Source organism: Leopardus geoffroyi, chromosome E2 (genome assembly GCF_018350155.1).
Source record: "Leopardus geoffroyi isolate Oge1 chromosome E2, O.geoffroyi_Oge1_pat1.0, whole genome shotgun sequence".
Classification (NCBI taxonomy): Eukaryota; Metazoa; Chordata; class Mammalia; order Carnivora; family Felidae; genus Leopardus; species Leopardus geoffroyi.
The window spans coordinates 41,409,016-41,429,534 of record NC_059335.1 but is presented as its reverse complement, the minus strand read 5'-3'; the positions used below and the strand labels follow the sequence as shown (position 1 = coordinate 41,429,534).

Genomic DNA, 20,519 nt, shown 5'->3' with positions numbered 1-20,519 from the left:
GGACACAGATTTTGGGTTTGTCATTGCTACTTCTAAAATTTTATCAACTATAGACTTTATTAATTCTTCCTTCCTTTTGTTTCTTACTTTCTGGTTTACTGAGTACCACATTTCTTAATTTGTTCTAATTCTTTGGTTCTGAAAAGAATGCATTTTAAAATTTATGAAGTTAATATGTGGCTCTATATTTCCCACTGAGTACAGTTTTGTGTTACCTTCTGTAGGTTTTCGTATGCAACAATTTACCTCATCACTTGCTTCCAAGGTTCATAATTCAATTATCCTGTACTTTTTTCAACTTTAAAGTGATTTTGGCTTTTGCCTTTTACTGTGATTATTTCTAATTTTATTAGATTGGTGAGTAGGAAATGTGACCTATATAATCTCTCCTAATTTTATGTTTTTGAGATCAAGTATATGATTCCATATATTAATGGTGTTAATAAATTGGCATAGCAATTTGGGGGAACAATTTTTCAATATCCAATAATGCTGTTAGGAGTGCATGTTCTATGACAGCCTATTCTATGCCACTGGTAATTTATATGAAATTCATACACACACACCCAGGCACATATACAAGGGGAGAGTATGTGTGTGGGTCTCTGTGCTTACACACACACACACACACACACACACACACACGGGTGTGTATATATAAGAGGAGATTGTGTATGTATATATGTGCATATCTATGTATATATTTACATACATGTATATATACATATATGTGTGTGTGTGTATTTTTTAAAAAAATGAAATCAACCTAATTAACCTACAGGTAATTGTCCTGTATAATGGGATTGAATAAACTGTGGCTAACTCACACAGTGGATCACTCTATAACAGCAAGAAAGAATTAAAATGAAAAATTGTAATATGGAAGTGTTGCCTACATTCTATACCACTGGTAAGGAGCCTCCGCCTTGGTTAAGTGTCTGACTCTTGATCTTGGCTCAGGTCATGATCTCACAGTTTGTGAGATTGAGCTCCACGTTGGGCTTGGTACTATATGAGCACAGAGCCTGCCTGGGATTCTGTCTCTCCCTCTCTCCCTGCCCCTCCCCTGCTCTCTCCCTCAAAATAAATACATAAACTTAAAAAAAAACCCAAATATTTAAAAAATGTGTATAACTGGAGTACAAACAGTAAGGTATCAAATGATAGGCACAGCATGGAAGCATTTATTTAAATTTAAAATTTTCATAACACTACATATTATTTGTGGAAACATCCAATTGTATCCACATAGAAAAAGTTACAAATCAACTTCCAACTTGGTCACCTCCAGGGAGGGAGAGACAGGTGGAGGAATGCGTAGTGAGGTTTTAGCCATACTGTATTATTTCTTCCTCAAAAGAAAGTTGAAGCGAATATGGCAAAATGATAGCATCTGTTTAATCCTTGAGGAAAGTCCCTGGGTGCCTGTTTAGTACCTATTTCCTCTCTTGCTTAAGTAGAGAAGTCATTTGGCTCGTTGACCACTGTTCTTCAGCATGAAGCACCGCGAGGTGGAGGATGGTTGGTTTTAAATGTTAAGTTAAGAAGTGAAGCTCGAGTCATAGAAGGGCCAGTGGAAAGAAATGACTTTTTTTAGGCCTAGCTAATATAAGACTTAACAATATTAGGATTACTTTTTAAATTATTCTAGGGATATTTTCTTAATGGAAAGAACTGGACTTCTTCTATTTAGGTAGGAGGCAAATATACAAACAGTAGATGGGACCTGGGAAGATGCAGACTCTGTCTAGCCCAAGTCACGACAGTTCAACCCAATGGCCAGAAGGGTCTAGAATTGAGATAGAGTGTTCAGAAGCAATTTTCTTGTCAGAAGATGTTCAAATGGAGATAAAGCTGCCCTGTTTGTGGAATGTTTAGCAGGGATCCATAATGCTAATGAATATCATTTCCTGAGTACTTACCATGCTTTAAGTATTTTATGTGTATTAATTTTTAAGTTCCCGTAACAATCCTATGAAGTTGTGGCAGTTTGTAAAAATAATTGCTATGATGCTTGCAAAGCACATGCCACAGTCTCTGGTACCTGATCATCTCTCAGGGAATTAGGTAGCTATTAGTTTTATTAACAAGCTTGATTTAGGGCTCCATTTCTTACAAAAAAAATGTTCTAGTCAACTGAGAGGTTATCACCCAGAGAACAGACTCAGAGTCAGAACACATTTACAACTCACAGTTCATTATTTAATCCAAGTCACTCCTGTGTGAGGCACTGAAAGACAGAATGAAGAAGCGAGGGCAGAATGCAAGTGACTGAAACAAGCTCACAAAAGACTCAGTGGCAACCGTCAAATGTGGGTGTTGGGGAAAGGGCACTGCACTCAGAAGTATGTAAGCTCATAGTAGAAATGTCTCTGGCTTTGTGTCCCCAAGCTAGGACTTTTGTATCACGGAGTCTGCATCTCCCTATCCTAGGTACCCCTTTAGTCTCCAAACTGTTTAGTTCCCACATGGGAATGTGGGTAAGTTCTCAGAAAACAGATGACCCAAACATGGACAAGGGAGATCGCTCATTCCTTAATTTAACCATGTTCAAAAGGGAATCCATTGTATTAGCCACCAGTGCTATCTGCAGATGTTTACAGATTGCATCCTGTGTGGTCGCCTCTTCCCAATGACAGACATCATTTTAGGCTTTCAAATCCTGGGAATGATTTGGGTGGATAATGTCAACCGATTATGAATTTCTGGTGTGTGGCCCATAGCTATTGGTGATGAATCAGGCTGCTACACAAGGGGACTTTTGATCAGGAGCACATTTCTGCATAATGAGGAGTAAAGTAGTGCAGATTAATGGTGTCAGCATTTTAATGGGACCTGGGGAAATGGCTAGGTGATGGATTCTTTTTACAGAGAGCAGCCCCGTCTTATGCCTCCCAGATTTGCATCAAGGAGAGCCCAAGGGGAGCCATTGAAAGGTCATTGCATCTCTCTTTGACAGGTGTTGGCACAAGAGTTTCCTCATTGTGTCCACCTCCTCTTTGTTGCTGACCTTTCCCCCACTGAGTGTGACACTCAGAGCAAGACACAGAAAATTGTCAAGGGTCCAGGATGTCTGAAGCACCATCATTAAACAACTTACAAAGGAAGCATGCGGTCATCAGGTAGTGTTGGGCTCACTAACATGGTCCTTGCCAAGCATGGGTGGCCCATCTTTATGTCTGGGTGAGGGACACCTGACCTGTCCTCTGCATGAGCTTCATTGCTTTAGGAAAACCTGGAGGAGGAAGACCTATAAGGATATACACAGGAAGATAGCCTGTCAACAGCAGCCAGGGCCAAGGTCAAGGCCAAGGCCAAGGCATTCCACGAAGTTTGGGCTATTACTATGAAACCAAAGGGCATCTGCTAAACATCTACAGGATGTCTAGCAGATACACATGCTCTGCATTTAACATTTCAGTTAATAATGCCCCCTGCAGTGAAGATATTAATATCCCCATTTTGTGGATCCAGGGCATGAGGTTCCGGGTGCTTATTTGCCTCTTTTGAAATTGCAGAGTTTGTAACAGAATAATCATGATCATAATCGTTAACACTTATGTAGCTCTCACTATGAGCCTTGCAGTCTTTTAAGAGCTTTTTACATATCAATTTGAGTATCAAAACAATGCCACAAGATTGAGCATTGCATTTTTACACTTTACAATAAGGAAATTGAGGCATAGTAAGGTTGTGTAACCTACCCAGAGTCACATAGTAAGTTACAGAGGTAGGATTTGAACCCTAGTATCCTGTATTCACCGCTATCCTTTCATTGCCAGACTTAAAATACCGACTTGTTGTGCTAACTAGAGCATGGTTCTCTGTCCCTACTACCTCCTAGCCTAACCCTACTTGTGCCTTTGAATTACTTAAGATTAGACACTCATAAATATTTATTAAATGTCATTTACCCCTACACTGAGTTAGGTCTCTGCCATTTGTCTACATGTTCCTCTATTCTTTCCCTACTTTAACACTCATCAGATTTTACTGTGTTTTTTTGCACATTTGTTTTCCCTTACAGAGTTTAAGCCCGAGGAGGGCAGGTGCTGGGCCTTCCTTGTTTAGGATTACACGCTTAAGGTCCAGTATGGTGTCCATATAAAAAAAACCACATTTTTGATTGTTTCTTACCACATTCCACAAATATTTGTGGATGTAATACCAACAACTTAGAAGGTATATTTGGGATGGTCTAAGATAAAATATAAACTATTTGTCAAAGTTAAAATTCCCACTGGGTGGCTCCAGGAGGCAACGTAAAAAAAAAAAAAAAAAAAAAAATAGACAGTTGCATTTCTGAGTTGAAGACACTGAGATACAACAAGATGCCCCAGGACAGCCAAATGGAAAAAGAAAATTCCTTCATGCAAGGTCATATGAAATAGCAAATAAACTGCAATTTCAAATACAAGCTCTAAATCAAAAGACTATATGCTTCGACTTGCAATCAAAGTTTCTCATCTTGCCAACTCTAGATAGTATGTTTAGTGGTAAGTAGCAAATACGGTATATTATTGACAGATTTTCTAAGTCATGGAATAAACATTTGCTGATGAAGGAACACATGATTGAATATATGAATGAATATACATGAAGGGAAGTCTGCCAAATTGATCTATGTAAAAACGGATGCTTTCCTATCATGACATGATGCTTCCTTTTACTTCCAGTGACTTTATGTGTACTCACTACAGTTTAAGCCCCTTCCTGATGACGCCCTCAGACTTAAGGATGAATGTTATGATCTGCATTTCAGAAAGGGAGAAAGGGCAGCTTACAGAGGTGAAGAGAGTTTTCGTATATTACAGCATCATTATTGTTGTTGCTGTTGTTGTTTTTATTGTTATCATAATGATGCCACACATGCCTCTGTGCACTTGTCACATGCTAGGGACTATAAGCCCAAAGAAAAACAAGTGCGGAAGGGACTGTGGGGGTAGGCTACCTACTGAAAGAAGAACACAGGGCATCAGAGACCAGGACAGCTGAAGAGGTACAAGCTGGGTCTGAGGACCAAGCAGGGAGTTCAATGATCCTGAGTCCTCCACTCAGAAACACTTAGAATATTCTCAGATCTTCTGGTGCTGACCTGATTTTCGTGGCCACATCTTACTGTGACAGGTTTTCCTGCTCACAATATCCATGACTCTATGATGTTTATAAACCCAGTGTTAGTCCCTTGGCTCCTAAGTTGCCTTTAATATCAAAAAAATGTTTCATTAGATATGGCTTTGTTTATTCAAAGTTCACTCCTCCCTCACATCTCCTTAATGATTTTTAAGCTCAGAGTATTAATCTTCTTACCCAAATTAAACCTTTCTCCTAATCTGTTCTTTTATAGATATTTCCAAACTCAGAAGCTTATATTCATTGCCCTCTGTGGGCTTTCTTGAAGCAATAATTAGCTAGAAAGCCTGTTGTCAGTTAGAAATGCTGAAGAAAGTGTTTCAGTATTAGGTGGAACCATGAACTGGATGCTTTCTGGGGGGGGGGGGGCGGTATTCTCTCTGCTGAATGTGGCTGAATCAAATGATATAATTCATTTTGGGAAAGGCACTGAGTTTCTCTCTGCACTGGCCACAGTGTAAGTCCCAGGAATAAGGCGTATAGAGGCCACCACCAGGTAGAGGAGGATATAGTGACATGGCAGAATCGTGAATAAATGAGCACCATGGAAGAAGTTTGAATACAGAGTTGTCAGGGAAGAAGTGATTCCATCAGGGGAGATATTCGGCAAACTTTTAGAACATTAATATTGAACCAAGTATGCACAAGGTTGAGAAGGGGGATAACATTCAAGATGAAGAGAATGCAAGAGTGAGGAAGATAGAGGGACACCAAATTATATGTATGTTGTAGTAGAAGAACTCTCCCTCTCCTGCCAGTGTTCTGGCTTCTTTCATTTTCTTGAACACAGCATATTCTTTCTCAAAACTGGGTCTTCTTAACCACTCTTTCTTCTGCCTGTAACAGAGTCCCCAGCCCAGTTCTGGTCCCTGATTAAATCCTACCCATTCCTTCAATTCTCCTCTTAAATGTCACGTTCTCAAGTTGGCCTGTCCTGACACACGAGACTCAGTTAAATTCTTAGATTTATGCTCTCATCACACTTCTTAAATCCTCTTTGTTAACTTGCATTATTCTCAGCATACTTGCTTAATGCCTACGTTCCCCAATCCAGTGTGTTAAATTAATTAAACGATGAGGCCATGAAACTGATGAGTCCCTAATCCATGGAGGACTAAGTAAGCAAACCAAAATTTAAGCCTGTAAATGCCTCAAACTTACAAAATTGAAATGCTAAGGACAACCAATCACTAACAGCCAACTAGGCTTTACGGTGTGGCCAATGACATAATTTCCTTTCTTTGCTTCTGTACTTTCTCTGTATAAGTCTTTGCCCTGACTCCTGTCAGCACAGGGCTCCTAAACTCTTCTAGTTTGAGGCTGCCTGATTTGAAATGGTTTTTGCTCAAATAAGCTCTTGAAATTTCTAATATGCCTCAGTCTGTCTTTTAACAAGTGTAAATTCATGAGGGCTGAGACCATGTCTGTCTGGTTCTACATGTATTCTCAGTACCTTCCTCACGACCCGATACCTAGTTACCATTTCTCTATATGCATCTCTATGCTGTGGTGGGCTGGGGCACTCAGGGCATGGTGGAAAGTGGCTAGGAATGAGAACAAATTAAAAGATGTAGATAAAATTATAGAGCGCCTTGAGTAACGTCTTTAATTGATATATGCTCCCAGCCATCTTCATTTTGAAAAACCAAAAGCCAATGTGGAAGTAACAAACACACCAGATTTTCTTCAAGCTTTGAAGTAACTTGTAGGAAAGGAAGATAAAAGATGGGTAGTTGGCAAACACTGACACACTGATATTGGTTTTCCAAGAATTAATCCATGGGGAGTGGTGGTAGCAGAAAATGGGGGCAGCCTCAAATATGTGGTAGCCTCTAAATATCCCTGAAAGTATGGAGTTATACATGTCTATACCTCAAGAGAAGAAAGGAAAAAGAGAGGGAAAACTAAAGTTTTGTGTCTATGGTAACTAGAAGTAGATAGGACCATGTGAATAAAAATACCTGCTTCATCACACTTGAAGAATGTAGTACTTTGGCTACTGGTTAGTTGGTCAATATATTTATTTATTTGATGAGTGTTCCTCAAGCTATAGTTTACCCAGTGTTATGTCAATCATTACACTAGGCTCAGATCCTTGCCCTTACAGAATTCACCATCCAGCAGAGGAGAAAGACCATCAAATAAACAACCGACCCAGCAATTTATTCACCATGATGGCAAGGAGTGCTACAAAGGGAGAAGCACAGACTTGAGGGCCTTGGCCAGTCATGCCTATCAGAAGGCATCTGAAAAGTCTCATGTTTTTGGCATTGGCTAAGGAATGTTAGAATTTGGTCATACTTTTAAGGCCTCATAGGCCTATAGTATGTCATTCCTGTGAGGCCTGTGCATAAAAATTTACTGTGACACCAGGATAATCATATGACCCTTTCAACCTGCAAAGGTCCTTAACCTGCCTATGAGCACCCAAAACTTCAAGTGGTCTTTGTTTTTTGTTAATGTTTATTTATTTTCGAGAGAGAAAAAGACAGAGTATGAGTGGGAGAGGGGCAGAGAGAAAGGAAGACAAAGAATCTGAAGCAGGCTCCACGCTGTCAACACAGAGCCTGATGCAGGGCTTGAACACACAAACTGTGAGATCATGACCTGAGCCAAAGTCAGACGCTTCACCAACTGAGCTGCCCAGGCACCCCCAAAACTTCAGGTGGACTTGTTTTTATTTATCATCATATAATAATTAGTGATTCTTATTAAAGATTGAGTTGTATCACTCCAAGTTTTTAGCTATGTTTTACTGGATTATGTGGGGGTTAATTGGTGCTACTGAGGCATTCATGAATGACTTTTTAAAGCAGCTTCTTAGGATATACCCCTTACCTAAATCAAAGACCTATACCACGACTTTCCACCTGTATTTATAAATATGACCCCTTCTTATGCAGAGAGAAAAATAGTGGGGCTTCTCAGAATATGTTCACTTAAAGTCTGGAAAACCCCAGTATAAATCTTTATTCCCAATCTAAGGAGTCGGTTTCCCCTCCTTGTACATAAACTGACCTTCAGGCCAAAAGCAGTATAAAGAAACAATATGAGACAGTGATACATTTTTTTTTAGAATAAGAGAGTAATATTTTAGCTCTAACTTTTTGATTTTTATTTTAAATTTGTGTCTCCCAGACCTTTTCTCCCCTTGTGTTGTCTCTTGTGTTTTTTTAAAGAATAAAGAATATAAAGAGCAAAAAACCTCAAGAAAAATGTTAAGTTCATTAAAAAGAAACTCCCAACAAACAAAAGTCAGGACCAGATGGCTTCACAAGTGAATTCTGCCAAAAATTTAAAGAAGAGTTTACACCTATTCTCCTCATACTATTCCAAAAAATAGAGGAGGAAGAAAAGTTTCCAAATACATTCTACAAGACCAGCATTACTTTGACAGCAAAACCAAACAAGGACACTACAAAAAAAGGAAAACTATGGTCAATTTCCCTGCTGAGCACAGATGCAAAATACCTCAGCAAATACAAGCAAACCAAATGTAATGATACATTAAAAGGATCACTCACCACAATCAAGTGGGATTTATCCTGGGGATACAAGGGTGGTTCAATATTCACAAATCAATCAATGTGATACACCACATCAAAAAAGAATAAAAACTATATGAACATCTCAAAGAGATGCAGAATAGATGCAAAATTCAACATACATTCATAATAAAAATTCTCTACTAAGTGGGTTTAGAAACGACATACCTCAACACAATAAAGACTATATATGAAAAACCCACAGCTAGCATCTTACTCAATGGTGAAAAAGTGAGAACTTTTCCATTACGATCTGGAGTAAGACAAGAATGTCCACTCTCACTGCTTTTATTTAACATGGTACTGGAAGTTGTAGCCACAACAATCAGACAAGAAAAAGAAATAAAAGGCATCCAAATTGGTAAGGAAGAATTAAAACTATTATTATTTGCGGATAAATTGACACTATATATAGAAAACCCTAACGACTCCACCCAAAACGATTAGAAGTAAAAAATGAATTCAGTAAAGTTTCAGGATACACAATTAATACACAGAAATTTGTTGAATTTCCATACACTAATAAAAATTAGCAGAAAGACAAATTAAGAAAACAGTCCCACTTACAATTGCACCAAAAAGAGTAAAATATCTAGGAATACACTTAACCTAGGAGGTGAAAGACCTGTACTCTGAAAACTATAAACCATTGTTGAAAGAAATTGAAGATGACACAAATAGAAAAAGATAGTCCATTCTCATGAATTGGAAAAATATTGTTAAAATGTCCACACTACCCAAAAGCATTCTACATAGTCAATGCAATCCTGATGAAAATTCCAACAGCATTTTTCAGAGACCTAGAACAAAATAATACTAAAATTTGTATTGAACTACAAAAGAGCCCGGAAAGCAAAAGTAATCTTGAGAAAGAACAACAAATCTCGAGGTTTCACAATCCCAAATTTCAAGATACACTACAAAGCTGTGGTAATCAAAATAGTATGGTACTGGTACAAAAACAGACACATAGAGTAGACAGCAGAAATAAAACCATGTTTATATGGTCAGTTAATCTATGACAACGGAGGCAAGAATATACAATGGGGAAAAGACAGTCTCTTCAATAAGTGGTGCTGGGAAAACCAGACCACTTTCTTACAGCATACACAAAAATAAATTCAAAATGGGTTAAGGACCTAAATGTGAAACATGAACTCACAAAACTCCTAGAAGAAAACACAAGCAATAACTTATTTGACACTGACCTCAGGAACATTTTTTCCGGATTCGTCTCTCCAGGCAAGGGAAATGAAAGCAAAAATAAACTATTGGAACTACATGAAAATATAAAGCTTTTTCATAGTAAAAGAAACCATCAACAAAATGAAAGGCATTCTGATGAATGGAAGAAATAGTCATAAATGATATATTCAACAAGGGGTTAATATCCAAAATACGTAAAAAACTTATACAACTCAACACCAAAAACTCCAAACAATCTAATTTAAAAATGGGCAGAGGACCTGAACAGACATTTCCCACCCCCAAAAAGACATGTAGATGTGCAACACATATGAAAAGATGCTCAACATTACTAATCATCAGGGAATCCTAAATCTAAATCACAATGAGTTATCAGGTTACACCCATCAAAGTGGCTAAAATTAAAAAGACGTGAAATAACAGGCATTAATGAAGATGTGGAGAAAAAGGAACACTCATGCACTTTTGGTGGGAATGCATACTGGTGTAGCCACTATGGAAAACAGAATGTTGGTTTCCTTGAAAAATTAGAAATAGAAATAACATATGACCCAGTAATTCCAGTACTGGGCATTTACCAGTCAAGTCAAGATATGGAAGACCATACCAGTCAAGATATGGAAGCAACTCAAGTGTCCACTGATAAATGAATAAAGAAGATGTGATGTATATACACAATGAAGTGTTAGCCATAAAAAGGATGAGATCTTGCCATTTGCAACAACATGGATGGACCCAGAAGGTATAACGCTACATGAAATAAGCCAAAGACAAATGCCATATGATTTCACTTATACGTGGAATCTAAAAAACAAATGAATAAACAAACAAAAAGCAGAAACAGACCCATAAATACAGAGAACAAACTGATGCCCGCTACAGGGGAGGGGTGGGGAAAGCTGCACACAATGGGTGAACGGGAGTGGGAGATAAAAGGCTTCCAGTTATGGAATGAGTAAGTCATGGAGATAAAAGGCACCAAATAACCTTAGGGTTTCTAGATTCCTCAACAGACCCCTGCCAAGGGCTCATGCTAGTTATGAGATCTATGATCTAGCAGCAGAGTCCTGGCTTTGCTCATCTTATGATTTACGTTTACTTTTGGAATGAGGAAATGCTACGATTAGGGATGAAGAGATGGGTGGGGGTGCTGGTAGATGTAAAATGGCATGTGTTAAACTCTTGTCAGGGGAGGAAGGATGAAAATCCCTAGACAGGGCTTCATCCCCAGGATCTCCCAATAGAGACTACTGACACATTTTGGACACTGTTGGAATTCCTTCTGTGATGGTTAATTTTAAGGGTCAACTTAGCTAGGCTGTGGTCCTCAGTTGTTTTGTCAAACACAAATATATTGTTTTGTTTTTTTATTTTTTTTAATGTTCATTTCTTTACTTTGAGAGAGGGAGAGTACATGTGAGCAGGGGAGGGACAGAGTCAGAGAGGAGAGAGAGAACCCCAGGCGGGCTCTGAGCTGTCCACACAGAGCCCAATGTGGCGCTCGAATTCACAAAACTGTGAGACAGAGATCAAGAGTCGGATTGACGCTTAACCTAAGCCCCCAGGTGCCCCAGGTATGTTTTTAAAGCGTAACATTTAAATCAGTGGGGTTCGCATAAAGCAAATCACCATCCCTAATGTAAGTGGGCCCCATCCAATCAGTTGAAGACCTGAAGACCAAAGAGAGGTTTCCTGATGATGAAAGAATTCTCCTCGAGATCACAACATCAACTCTGACCTGAACCTCCAGCCCTTGAGCCTGCTCTGTCTATTTCAGGTTTGCCAGCGCCTACAATCCCATCAGCTAATTCCTCAAAATAAATCTCCACTTACCTATTTATCTATCTTTGCAGAGTCCTGACTAATCTAATGCACTTTCTTCTCAGGAAAGACTGGCTTTATTTTGCTGTAAAAGAATGGGAGCATAAAAGGGCAGTAGGAGAAGTGGCCTTAGCCCCTCTGGCCAGTGTAAGCAAATCTGGGCCTAAATATGGGAACGCTCCACTTCCTACAATGAAGGCAGATCTTCTTGCTGAGTGACAGTCAGGATCTCCTAGAATACCCTCCCAGCATGAGGGCCCCACCTTGCTCATGGACCACCCACAGACCCCCAGGCCTCCCATGCTGGCTTTGCCTTTCTCCCTGCTTTGTCTGACCCAGGACTCCTGACACTATAAAAATTAGGAACTTAGAGCAGAAGTAGTAAGGTTTCTTCTAGCTCTGCAGTTGTAGGAGTTTAATTTTGTTGAATGTTGGAATTAAAAGGGCAAAACCTCCACCCCACACCTCTGCAGCCACCCCACGGACTGGCTGCAGAAGGGGAGCCTGGCGAGAGGTAATTAACCACAGATCACTAACGGCTCAACGGGAAGGCCTGTGTCCAGGAATTCCTTTTGCCAGAGGTCCTGGGAGCATTTGCTAGAGAGAAGCAAGTTTGCAAATAAGCACTTTCCTTTGTAAAGGCCCCCTTCCCCAGCTCCATTAGCTCCCAGCTCCTTTTTCAACTGCAAGGGCTGTCTTTTCATCTTGAACTTGACATATTCTTCTAGTTTAGCCCAGTCACATGGAGCCCTCTGGCAAGCCACTCTCTCTCCCACTGTGAATTGTTGCGAACCTCCTCGCAGAGAATAAAAATTCGGAGTCCGCCAACTTTTCCCCCACAACCCCCGACTTCGCCTCTCTTTGTGCTTAACAATGGACTGAGAGATCTTTGGTTTTCTTTGTCATCTGGAAAGATGTTGGAGTCAAACAAAGAACAAAAATTCCAGACGTGCTGAGAAAATGAAACTGTGTGTGTGTGTGTGTGTGTGTGTGTGTGTGTGTGTGTGTTGTTGGCATGGTCTCACCCACCACCGCCAAATGCCACTGATTAGCATTGTAACCCTCAGGAATGTATGTCATTTGGGGTTGAGTTAGTGGTTGGAGCAATGTTCCTTCCAACTTCCTGCTGGAAAATTTAACCTCTTTTTAGTCTTGAGTGAGGCAAGGAGGCTGAACACCATTTTATTTGTTCTTACCTGTGATGCATCTGTTTGATCCAGTTCCCGCTGCCCATTTCCACTGTCCTGGCACCATTCTCCTCTTCCTGGATCATCACAGTACATCCTAACTCTTCTCACCTCCTCTGCTTTACTCCCTCCAAAACATCTTCCTACCACAGCTGGAGTGGTCCTTCTGAAATGCGCATCTGACCACCTCCTTGCTCGTATCCTGGAGAATCAAGTCTAAGTTCCTGGCTGGGCAGCCAAGATGCTTCCGGGGTTCTGGTTGTATCCCTCGGCCCCCTCAATAATCCTCTGGTTAAATCAGCCTGTCTGCACTGTTCCTTTTTTTTTTTTTTTTTTTTTTGCAGCTGGGTTTCCTTCTTGAAATTAGTGGGTTTTTTTGTTGTTGTTTTGTTATATAGTAAACTCTGCCCCTTCCCTAAATTCCTCTGGGTCCTCATCTACTCTCTCCACCCTGAAAAGTCTCTGTACTTTTTACTGATTTTCTTTGTTTGCAGTGCATCACCTGTATTCAGTCACCTTTCTGGCCAGCCTGAGAGTCCTCTGGGTGGAAACTTTCTTTCTCTAATAGATAGTGCAGCACCACAGTGCAAAGCACTGAGTATCTTCAGCTAACACCTCTGGAATAATGGGAGACTTAATACAATATAACGTAGGAATTAAGCACTCTGGCTCTATAACCGGATTCATGTGGATTTGAATCCCAGCATTCAATGCCTGAGCCTCCATTTATTCACCTGTGCAGTGGGCACAACTATATCAACATCAGAGCACTTTTGGTCAAAATTCACTGAAATAATACCTACAAAGTGCTCAGCACATCCGTAAGAGATCATAATACCTCAATATTTACCATCGTTAGGTGGAACTGTTTGCTCCACTTGTGAGCTGCAACCCTCCATCTATTTCCACCCTCTTTGTTAAAGACCCTCTCCATCTCGAATCCCCACTGAAGCCATCAACTCCAGGGAGAACAAAGAGTTAAGCCTGACTCTGTTCACCGCAAATCCACAGGCACTAAATAAGGCTCCAGCGTTCAGGCTTTAAGTATGGGCTGCAGTTAACTATAAACAGCTGTTGCAAGATAATAGCCTTCTACTGGTAAAATAAGGCCAGCCCCCCCTCCTTCACAATGAAACCTTTCTTGCAAAGAGCATTGAGAACTGATAAATAGATCTCAGTCTGGCAGTAATCAGAATTAAAAGATGAGGAAAGGGGGAAGATTGTCAGGCTTCCCAGATCAAGCTGTCATGTATACAGCTATTCTGTTTCCGTTTCCAGAAATGTTTCTTATCTGCAGTACATTCCCCCTGTTGTTCTACTGGGGAAAAACAACTCTGCTCCCTTCCTGTGATGGCATTAACTCTAATAACTGGAAAAAGAGCAGCCATTAGCCAAGAAGACATATGTATTGCTCTTTATACCACAGCCCTTTATTCAACTAATCCTCTCTTCTCATTTTAGGAAATTAAGTATGAATCAAAGCTCAGCAACGTGCATCCATATGGAATTTCGGAGCCTTTATGTCCACTGCAGAATTTAACAAAGGTGAGATTCATGTGAGTTGCTTCTACTGCGTTGAAGACAGATGAAAGTCTTGGTTTGGGAACTTGATATGGAAGACACTGTTTCAGAAAACATCCAGACTTTATTAAGTACGTATCTGGTGTCAGGCACATAGTAGGTACTTGATATTTGTGTGTTCTTTTGAGTCTGTTGAACACTTTCTACGTGTGAAGAGTGATAAAGGAACTCCAGGAATAAGTGAATTTACTTTCAGAGAATGGTTGATGGAATCACAAAATTTTTGAAATGGAAATTGAGTGGGTTTACTAGTGTAAATTCGATCTGTCTATATATCTATCTACATATCTTATCTATCTATCGAGTTTGATGAGACCTAGAAAATTAGGTGGTTTATACAGGGTCAACTAGCAAATTAGCAGAAACAGGAGATGTGCCGATCTGACTGCCAAGCGAGTGAGTTCAATCAGCTTACATGGAAAATCACGAGACTAAAGCAAAAGTATCTTTGATAAACAAAATCCAGGAGGAACACTAGAAGCAGGCAGCACTCAGGAGTTTAATTCTGTTTATGACCTATGGTCTCAAGAGTGGTAGATGTTAACTGTTGATGTTTGTCTCCAGCGAGATAACGCATCCTAAAAAATACCAGGGCACTGCGAGTGCTGTTTCATTAAAGGATGACCTGGACTATGGACTTGCCCATTGCTTTGAAGGCATCCTTTGCATCTAGGATGAGGCAGTAATAACTAACACTCATGGTTACTGTTACTGTTTATTATGAACAGGTGAAGAATGGCCCGTGAGCTGGGTGCTCTAGTTAGTACTGTTTTATAAATTAGAAAACTAAGGTTTAGAAAGATTATGGAATTTGCTCATTGTCACCCAGCTAGGAAGTTCCCGAGCCCAGGTTTGAAGTCTTTATCAACCTAGAGGTTGATTTTTTAAACTACTATAATGCCTCACTAAAATGTAATATGAAAAATCATATCCCTCTTGTGTGTAATATAACCACATTTTTGTTGTTCAGAATTGTACCATCCCGAGAAATAACTTTATATTCCTATTTCACACCAGTGAGATCTGTTGGTTTGTAAGCCTCCCAGAACTTCCCAGGTGTAATCTGAAACCAGCCCCCACTATTGGAGTGCAGGGAGAGGCCAAAGAAAGAGGACACTTCAAGTTGGTAGATGGTGGACTTAATAGGCAATGGGAACTTACATGCAAGCTTGTCTTAGGCAGCAGCAAGATGAATGGATCCCTGCACCTTACCTGCCAAATCTTAAAAGTTTATAAAGAGGCCTTCAATGTTCTCAGTCACGTATACCATGCAAGTGTTTTCAATACCATGTCACAATCTCAAGGCTATGTCCTTGGAGCAGCCTCTGGGAACAGAAAAAGGCACATTCCAAGGACAAGGAAAGGGGTGAGGGACCTCTGAGTGCCCAGGTCTAGCTCACGGGTCAAGTGACAGTCACATCTTTTTGGTGACATTCCCTGAGAAGATCTGAGACTCTGAAAAGGCACATGGCTTGCCCAAGGTCACCCAGTTTGTAAGAGATGAACATTTCTAAAACCAAGTCCATTGCTACTTTCATGACAACATTACTGTCTCCTGGATTTTTTTTTTTTTTTTGAGAGTAAGAGTCAGAGAGTGAGAGAATAAGAGTGGGGGGCGGGGGGCAGGGAGGGGCAGAGGAAGAGGGAGAGGAAGAATCTTCAGCAGGCTCCATACACAGCATGGAACCCAATACCAGGCTTGATCTCATGACCTGAGCCAAAATCATAATCTGAGCCAAAATCAGGAGTTGGACACTTAACCAACTGAGCCATTCAGGCACTCCTCCCTGGATATTTTAAATCCATAAAGTGTTACCTATGCTGGGTTTCTAGCTAATCACACAAAAAAATTATAAGCCATTACTGGTATCAAAATGATCAAACCAATCAAAGAAAAATAAGGGACAAGTTAAGGCTGGGATTAGGCAAATGTATCCCAACCTCTATGCCACTTCCAATCAATTACTCTTAGCTCCTGGAAAGCTGTACTAAAAAAGACCATAAGTATATATGCTCCTGAAGCAAGCACAGATCATAGATTTCTTCTGATCCCAATGGAAAAACATCTTGTGATGCTAAGTTTATTCCATGTTGGAAAGCATCGGTGGGGTGGGGGTGGGGGTGTATTATTTCCTTCCCCAGATGTACCTTCCCCTTTTCATTCCGCTCTGTGCTTGGCTTCATGGGGTCCCTCACCTGCCAGCTTCCAGATGGATTGGGCCAATGGGGAATCCATCAGGAGATTGAAAGGAGGGAGAAAAAAAAGACTGAGCTGGTATCATTTATTCCCCTGGTTCCCTCACTGTGGGTACCATGGATGACTTCATCCCCCTCAAAAGGAAGGGCACAGCTCCTGTTAGAAGTCCTTCTGCTCTCAGGTCTCCCTCTCCAGATCCCAGTCACTGTTTCCCTCCGCTTGCTTCTTGACTCAGCTTGCCCTACTATACACATGTCCTGTGGGTTTGCTACATGGCACTATGTCTTTAGTAAATATTCTTTTTATTAAACTCTCAAGCCACCCAACTGGAATGCACTATAACCCTCAATGATGGAGTGGCCATGTTACAAGGGGATGGATTAGATACTCAGTCATGGATGAATGAGGAGTTAGCACTTGCCTCTCTTGTGAAGGGAATCCTAAGGATGCATTTTCTTTTCTTTTTTTCTTTTCGTAGCACATCATTGTAGACACTTCTCTCGTCAGTCCAACCTCCTATGGCTGAAGGCGATGTTGCCTAGTGAAGAGGGCCGAGATTTCACACCAAATGGGACAGGCCTGGATTCGCATCCAGCCCTAACCATGCCTGGCTATCCTAGCCTAAGCTTGGGTAGGATGGTCCGACTCTTGAGGCCTCAGTTTTGTACCCCCAGGAAAGTGGGATAATAACACCTACATTGCTAACTTACAAATCATGGAGGGGATGGTGTTTGTAAAATTACCCTTTTACTTATGGCATTTGGCTAAATTGATATGGATCCACACAGTAGAAATTTTTGGATAAGACTTTTTTTCCATCTGCCCAAATTCGGTAAGGTAACAGGGTTCTTTCCCTCTTTCCATCCTTCCTTGTTGCTTCTTGTCAAACTTTAAGTGTTTGATTCAGTGGTTCTTACCTCCAGGAGTCCTCAAGACTCATAGAGCGGAAAGGTTTAACCATCAGCCTTTTATGCCCCAAAACATCAGCAATCCAGACCCCTGGGGACAGATTCTCAAATTAGATGTTGAGCTTCCTGAAGACAGGGATCAATATTATTTATTTCTCTATCCCCAATTCCTGTTGCACAGTTTATACACAGTAAATGTTGATTGAGTTTACGCGTAATACTGGGTAATCTTGATTTCCACAGATTTAAGGCTTACCTAGTTTAAATACAGAAATGTTTACTTATTTTAATCATTTTGAATAACATTTTTTAAATTGTCACCACTTAAAATATTTGTACCTAAAAAAATCTTTTGGGAACATTTTTCTGAGCACAGATTATAGCACTGTGCTTCAATGAACCAGTGCTCTCAGGGGAAATGGAGGTGCCCAGAGACACTGCGCCCCCAAACTAAGCATTCCCTGACAGTTTCCTATTTTAAATACTTCATGCCTAATCCTTCTAATACCTGCTTGCCTCTCTTCCAGTTTCTGTTTTGAATATTCTGTAAGCCTAGGTATGAAGTAATTACTGACATTTGAACTCTGTGTGTAAAATCAGAGTGAAAAATCTCTGAATATGTGTGTGCAAACAGAATGGGAATGGAATGAACACAACCTTCTCTGACTGTTCACAAGTTTTCATTCTTCTTTGTTTCTGAGTATCTAAAAAAATGATGTGAGATATGAGAAAATATTGGTACCTAAGAAGGACCTGGAAAGACAAAAGGGAACATCTGCTTTCTTTGTCAAAGAAGGCCATGGACCACTTTACAGTGCTGTGATACAACATCTGGGCCTGGCATGCCTGTGGGGAGTTGTAAAGTCTGTATACATGAAATCTCAGTCCCTCTAATACAGATTCTCACAGGAATCACAAATGAGGATGCAGTCTCAGGGTCAGATGACCTTTATTTGGGGTTCTGTCCCCAAGTCATTAAGGGTGATGGAAATAGAAACACTCTGGGGAGTCAGGAGAAAGCTGGATCCTGGGGTTGAGTACCTTGTCCTCACTGTGGGCCACCAGGAAATCAAGCCCTCTCTGACCTTGCACTTATCTGTAAGATGGGGATAACCAGGTACCAGGTAAGACTTCCGAGGTGGGCATGAACATACGAAGAGGAAGAACAAATACAAGCATTTTGTAAAGACAGGGGTAACATGTCTCTTCAAATGTTCCTCCTGATGACGGTGATGATGAAGGCTCTTAACCAGTGGTGGCAGCAAATCTCACGTGCTCTCCTGAGCTTCTAGGGGAGAGATCCCTGGAGCAACCAGAAGGAATTTGAAATGCAAGCTTCTCTGGCCTTAGGGTGAATTTGAACTCTTGCCACCTGGGAGTCTGCACGTAGATCGAAAGTGAACCCTAGTCCACTAGTCCATAGATACGGACTTTACAACTCCCCACAGGCATGCCAGGCCCAGATGTTGTATCACAGCACTGTAAAGTGAGCCCTTACAGCTACCACTCAGTGTTCTGGACCAGGAGAGGATCTGTCTGTCCTCGGACCCTGCTATGTTTCTTTTCATCAGCGTGGCAGCCAGGAGACTCCTAGCCAGCTTTAATTCTCTACTGCAGGAATTTTTTCATGCTACGCTCTGGTAGAGTTTATTCTATTCCTCTCTGTAGATTCTAATCTTTCTCTTCTACTTTAAAGGCCAGTAGAGACATTTTCTAAATGTCAGTTAATTCAGCTTATTTTTGAGCATGTGATAGGAGTGCTGTAAACAATGAATGACTAGGGAATGAATAGATGATGAAGAGTGAATGAATAATTGAACTGTACAGCACAAAAGGATAAACCTTAATGCATGCACATAAAAAAATCATTTAGGAAATCAGGGGAACCCCAGAAAGAAATGTAGACTGTGACAAGAGACTCCAACTGTATTAAAAATGTGTAAGACAATCTCGCTGAAGCAGGCAGTGGGAGAAGGTGCTGATAGCGGTAACTTTGGAAGTAAGTGGAGTCTGTAAGATTAACGGCAAAAAGAACCACACATAAGCACTGTACTCAGGTTGATAATGCTGTTTCCCCAAGGGCTACAGGTTAATAATTCTGATGCAGTTAGACATGCATACTGGAACTAAACAATTCAGTAAATGGATGGCAGGTGATGGGAGCTGGGTTTCTCACTGTTTAAGCAGGAAGTTACCGATAAGCAAGGTAAGGAGGCTAGAGTGATTAATGTAATGGATTAAAGCTGGAGATAGGAGTATGAACTCATGTTTAGCTGGATATAGATACAGATGGTTACGGCAGAAATATTCATGTGTGTATATACATGAGTGTGTGTGTATATAGATAGATAGATAGATGCATATATACAGGAGTTGGTATACAGATACATACATAATACTTATAATTTTTTTTCTCAGCTGAGAAGACCAAGAAGAAGCAACACCCCAATAGCAATGTGCACAGCTAGGACCAAGATCTTGGTTAGTGAACTGGGCTTCTAGAAGAAATTGCTGACTTCAGTGCCACAGCAGGAAGTAAGCAAGATGAGCCTGGATCAGAAAGACTCATCAGACTCTTGGTTTCAGCTCAGGTCACGATCCCACGGGTTGTGAGATCAAGCCCCACGTCAGGCACTGCAGTTATAGCATGGAGCCTGCTTGGGATTCTCTCTCTCCCTCTCTCTCTCTGCCCTTTCCCAGCTCTCATCCCACTCTCTCTCTCAAAGTAAATAAACAAACTTTAGAAAAAAAGGAAGAAAGTATTCAAAAAATTAAAGGGCTTACATTGATTGGGGTGGGGGGAGTCAAAGAGGCACAGAAATCAGCTCAAAGAACTTTTTCAATGGCCAAAGCTGGTATAATTTAAACAACAAAATTAAGTAGTACTGTATTAAAACCAAAATAGAGAATAAATATTTATGAGTCTATACTTGTCTAAATA

General features: G+C 40.5%; 1 long non-coding RNA gene across 1 annotated transcript in view; it reads left to right on the top strand.

Annotated features, from left to right (window-relative positions):
- The window catches only part of LOC123579258, a 400,496-nt gene extending 380,260 nt beyond the window's left edge, over window positions 1-20,236 (top strand). Inside the window, exons 4-5 of the long non-coding RNA XR_006702703.1 lie at window positions 14,354-14,437; window positions 19,997-20,236. This is a non-coding gene — a long non-coding RNA (uncharacterized LOC123579258). The remainder of the gene's footprint in view (window positions 1-14,353; window positions 14,438-19,996) is intronic.
- Window positions 20,237-20,519: the final 283 nt, after the last annotated feature.